Source organism: Oryx dammah, unplaced genomic scaffold (genome assembly GCF_014754425.2).
Source record: "Oryx dammah isolate SB20612 unplaced genomic scaffold, SCBI_Odam_1.1 HiC_scaffold_2, whole genome shotgun sequence".
Taxonomy (NCBI): Eukaryota; Metazoa; Chordata; class Mammalia; order Artiodactyla; family Bovidae; genus Oryx; species Oryx dammah.
This window is the reverse complement of record NW_024070186.1, coordinates 36919928-36925712: the sequence shown is the minus strand read 5'-3', so window position 1 is coordinate 36925712 and position 5785 is coordinate 36919928.

Here is a 5785-nt window from a genome sequence, read left to right as displayed (position 1 = left end):
CTTTGCAACCCCATGAATCGCAGCACACCAGGCCTCCCTGTCCATCACCAACTCCCGGAATTCACTCAAATGCACATCCATTGAGTCGGTGATGCCATCCAGCCATCTCATCCTCTGTTGTCCCCTTCTCCTCCTGCCCCCAATCCCTCCCAGCATCAGAGTCTTATCCAATGAGTCAACTCTTCACATGAGGTGGCCAAAGTACTGAAGTTTCAGCTTTAGCATCATTCCTTCCAAAGAACACCCAGGTCTGATCTTTAGAATGGACTGGTTGGATCTCCTTGCAGTCCAAGGGACTCTCAAGAGTCTTCTCCAACACCACAGTTCAAAAGCATCAATTCTTCGGTGCTCAGCTTTCTTCACAGTCCAACTCTCACATCCATACATGACCACTGGAAAAACCATAGCCTTGACTAGATGGACCTTTATTGGCAAAGTAATGTCTCTGCTTTTGAATATGCTGTCTAGGTTGGTCATAACTTTCCTTCCAAGGAGTCAGCATATTTTAATTTCATGACTGCAATCACCATCTGCTGTGATTTTGGAGCCCAGAAAAATAACAGAACTCTAAACACATAAACAACAATTAGAAACAGACACAGAAACAGACACCTTTCCTTAGTAGGTGACATTTCTTTCTGCATTCTTAAATCTGATTTGACTCTGTGACTTACTCTGTCAATGTTGTTGTTCAGTTGCTAAATTGAGTCTGACTCTTTGCCACCCCATGGACTGCAACATACCAGGTGTCCTCCACTATCCCCTGGAGTTTCGTCAAACTCAAGTCCGTTGAGTCAATGATGCTGCCTCCTTCCTCTCCTTTTGCCTTCAGTCTTTCATCACGATCTTTTCCAATGAGTCAAGTCTTCACATCAGATGACCAAAGTATTGGAGCTTCAGCTTCAGCATCAGTCCTCCAATGAATATTCAGAGTTGATTTCCTTTAGGATTGGCTGGTTTGATCTTGCAATTCAAGGGACACTCAAGAGTCTTCTCCAGCACCACCATTTGAAAGCATCAATTCTTTGGCACTCAGCCTTCTTTATGGTCCAGGTCTCACATCTGTACATGGCTACTGGGAAAAACCATAAATTTGACTATAGAGACTTTTGTCAGCAAAGTGATGCTTCTACTTTTTAGTGCACTGTCTAGGTTTGATGTAGTTTTCTTTCCAAGGAGCAAGTGTCTTTTAATTTCGTGGTTGCAGTCACCATCTGCAGTGATTTTGGAGCTCAAGAAAATAAAATCTGTCACTTGTTGCCACTTTGTCCCTTTCTATTTACCATGAAGTGACGGGACCAGATGCCATGATCTTAGTTTTTTGACAAGGCTGTGATCTATGAAGAGGAGTTTGTTAATGGGATGTAGCAAATGAGACACAATTATAGACTTAAAATGTTATGATGCACTGGGGCATTTGTGCTATCTCACTGATTTTTAGAACCCTGAGACTCCTGTGGAGAATCCCAGGTTTGCCTTCTAGATGATCAGAAACCACCCAGAACAGCTGTTTATCCCAGCCAAGCAACACCCCCAACCAGATCTAACAAACAGCTGACCTGTCACTTAAACTCAGTTGCTTGAGAGCTGCCAAGACCAGTAATAGAGCTGTCCGAATGAGCCCAGTCTCAATCAGTGACACACAGAATTATGAAGTAAAACAAATGATGTTTTAAGCTACCAAATTTGGGGAAAGATTATTGTATAGCAAAAATTAACAGAGGGACTATGAAGTTTTTCAGGATTACTTTTAAGAAACTTTCAACTCAGAAAGTTGAAGACATAGAGATGATTGGAGCAACTACATCTTTTGGTTGAGATGGAATCAATTTTCACAATTTTTGGCTGACCACAAAGATTGCTTAGCATATCAGTGTGTAACATAGGCCTATACTAATTTGTAATGTAAATGGATTGTTGTCAATTTTCAAAACCCTGCCATGAGGCCTACACTCCCTGGTGGCTTAGAGGTTAAAGCATCCGCCTGGAATGTGGGAGACCCAGGTTCAGTCCCTGAGTGGGGAAGATCCCCTGGAGAAGGAAAATGGCAACCCACTCCAGTACTCTTGCCTGGAGAATCCCATGGACCGAGGAGCCTGGTAGGCTACAGTCCAAGGGGTTGCAAACAGTCGGACACGACTGAGAGACTTCACTTAAGATTTTTACCCACTGGCACAGTTTCAAGCTGTTAGAAGACAGATATTCTTTATAAAACTCATAAGGATATGTGTTCGACTCCAGTTGCATTCTTCTTTTGTGAAACTTTTATGTGAGGAATATTTTAATATTTTAACCCACAGTATCAGTAAAATTTCCCATCTGGTTTTTATCTTGATTCACATGGATTTGGTTCTTCTTGAGTAATAATCACATCCTGACATCAAAGCTCACTAAAAATGAACCCATTTAATACATCTATTTGGTGTGAATTTCAAAGCCATAATCAAGGTTCCTTAGTTTCAGTTCTTAGTGAAATAACTGCTCTAACCCAAGGGCAGTTAGGAAAAGCAAGCCTTTGCCATCTCAATGGCTCATAGTCAGGCTTCCTGATGAGACAGTTAGTAGGATCTCACCTTTCAAAATGCTTTGGGGGAGGCTCTATACCCCTCTCCCTACTCTCCCTTCTCCAGCTTCTTCCTGCCCGCCCTCAGTCATGAAGCTCCCTTTTCAGTACTGAGGCTAGAGTGTGAAAGAAATGGGATGCTTTAGCAGCACCCTGCACAGCTAGAAAGCTGGGCACTTATGTATACACTCTCACTTTCCCCCACAGAAGAAATCATGGTCCAAGAAGATTTCTCACTTAGCTGTACTGTCTTGAAGGAAGGGTAGTGCATGTAAAATTAAATTGTTCTTCTAACCCTCTTCAGTGCATCCCAGCCCACATATATGTGTGTGTATATATATATATATGTATAGATATACTCCAGTGAAGTGCTGGAACTTCTTTATTGTAAATCTGGACTTTCACAAAGGCCTTTTTGTCTGAGTGAACTTCTCAGAGAGTGTTTTCCAGGGTCTTCCAGACTACACCCAAGTACTAGAGCTGGAGCAGATTTCTGGGTCACTGCAAAGTCTATAGCCAGAACTAGGGTTTATATATTACCCAGTGCACATGTCAGCAAGATACCTGGATCCCTTGGTATATTGCTGTAATATGCTGCTCCCTCAAAAGCACTTTTGTCCATGTATGGATGCCAAATTGTTGTTATTGTGTAAGGGTACAAAGAAAGGACCCCTTAACCAGCCCTGTTGCTCAGATACCTCTAAAGCATCAGCCTTTATTGAGCTGTTTCACCATCCTCCAGTCAAAGCCATCTGCTGCAGTCTCTCAACAGTCCAACACAGCACAGAGAAAAGAAAAAGAGAAAACAAGACCTTTACCTCTAGGAACACTTCTCAGTAGTTGAACATTACATATTCTCTTACCTCTTTGGCCCAAATCTAGTCAAACAGGCAAATGCAGCTGCAAGGAGGCTAGGAAGTATAGTCTTTATTCTGGCAGTCCTGTATTCCGGGATCCTTTTAGTGAGGAATAAGGAAATAGATATTGGAGGAAAATCGGCAGTCTTTTCTAGATTTATTAAAGGAATATGCACAGACTTCTCTGAAAGCTACTCTTCTGGTATGGGGATTCTGGTGTAGTTGGGTTTTTATGTCTTATATAGGGATTGCAGAAGTAGAAAATGCAAAGTTCAGCAATAAGAATTAAATCACATAACCAAGATTAGGTTTAGGTCTGTTCAGTTCAGTCGCTCAGTCATGTCCAGCTCTTTGTGACCCCATGGACTGCAGCATGCCAGGCTTCCCTGTCCTTCACCAACTCCCAGAATTTGCTCAAATTCATGCCATTGGGTCGGTGATGCCATCCAACCATCTCATCCTCTGTCATTTCCTTCAACAGGTTTAGGTAGTGTGAGTGTGTATAAAAAATGGTTTATGTAGTGTGTATAAAAATTACAAAAGACTTTCAGTTGATTTTATTTTTAAAACTTTTTATATTGCTTGAATTTTATTACTTGAGTGTGAAGTCGCTCAGTCATGTCTGACTCTTTGAGACCCCGTGGACTGTAGCCTACCAGGCTTCTTCGTCCATGGGATTCTCCAGGCAAGAATACTGGAGTGGGTTACCATTTCCTTCTCCAGGGGATCTTCCCAACCCAGAGATCGAACCCGGGTCTCCCGCATTGGAGGCAGACGCTTTAACCTCTGAGCCACCAGGAAAGCCCCTATATATTATGTTTATATAGATAAAACAAGTTTATTTCCTTAGTAGAAAGAGAGAAACTGTTTTAATGGACTTTATTTAAGAGCAGTTTTAGGTTCACTGTATAGTTGAATGGAAGGTCCAGAAATTTCCCATTTCTAGTCCTACACATGCATAGGCCCCCCCACTGTCAACATTCCTCATCTGAGTGGTACATCATTAAAATGGATAAAGCCACATTGACACATCATTATCATATAAAGTTTGTAGTTTGTATTAGGGTTCAGTTTGGTGTTGTACATTTTTATGGGTTTGGACAAATTTACCATGATGTGTACCCACCAGTATAGTATCTTACAAAATAGATTTGGGTCCTCCTGGGAACAAGACATTTGTGGGTTGTGACATGGAGATGTCCAGTCAAATCTCAAGAGAGAGAGCAGGCTGTAACTTTGACCAGTTTCTTCCTATTTGCTTAAATTTTAGGATTCTTTTGCTGGACTTCAGTGCTAAAATCAGAAAAGTCCTGGGAAAACTGGAGTGAATTGGTCACTCTACATGTTGCAGATATGGATTTAGGGTATTGACAGCACACAGATGTTGAGTAGCAACAAGGATTATCCTCACGTCACTCTCATCACTACATGAATGCATTTTCTTTTAGCATGTACTATAATTGTTTGCAACTTGCATCACCACTAATATTTTTGTCTAAAATTTTTTATATATGATGATTCCTCAATATATTTTTTAAGTTCCATAACAATGAGGACTATATTAATGTTTTTCTTTTCAAGGAATCCCATTCAGGTTATTGAGAACTAACCTTTGATAAATGGAATTGATTAACTAATATAGAAGATAACTATTTGAGAAAAATATGGGTAAATGAAAGAATAGAAACACAATAATGTATTCCAAGCACTTCAGAATGTGATCAAAGGATTCTGTAAGTATTAATATTACAGGTGTAAGAGTGTACAGAATGAGATACTTCAAATTATAAACATTAAAGCAATTTCCACATTTTGCTTTAATTAATTGCCGATAGTTGTTACATTTCTCTTTGATGTTATATTCAGAGTAAAACTCTCTGAAGACACAAATAAAAATATTGCTGTAAAAACATTGAGAATTAAATAATTTCCCTATTATTTAGAGTGGAAAGATACACTATGATTATGTGAGGGATGTGTTGAAAAGTTAGGTCTGATGGACTTAATGAAACTTGTCTTTCAAATGTTTCAGTCTCCCCATTGATCCAGCTGCATTTTGTATTTAACACACTTCTGTAACTCTCTAATCTGGGATGACATAATTTTATCTAAAAGTCTAGAGAGTGAGATTCAAGGTCCTTCTTGGAGATGGCACAGTTATTTTGTTTTTATTTTGATAACTTTAGCTTGGATTGGGCTTTCCTAATAGCTCAGTTGGTAAAGAACCTGTCTGCATTGTAAGAGACCCCGGTTTGATTTCTGGGTTGGGAAGATCCGCTGGAGAAGAGATAGGCTACCCACTTCAGTATTCTTGGGCTTCCCTTGTGGCTCAGCTGGTAAAGAATCCACCTGCAATGCAGGGGAC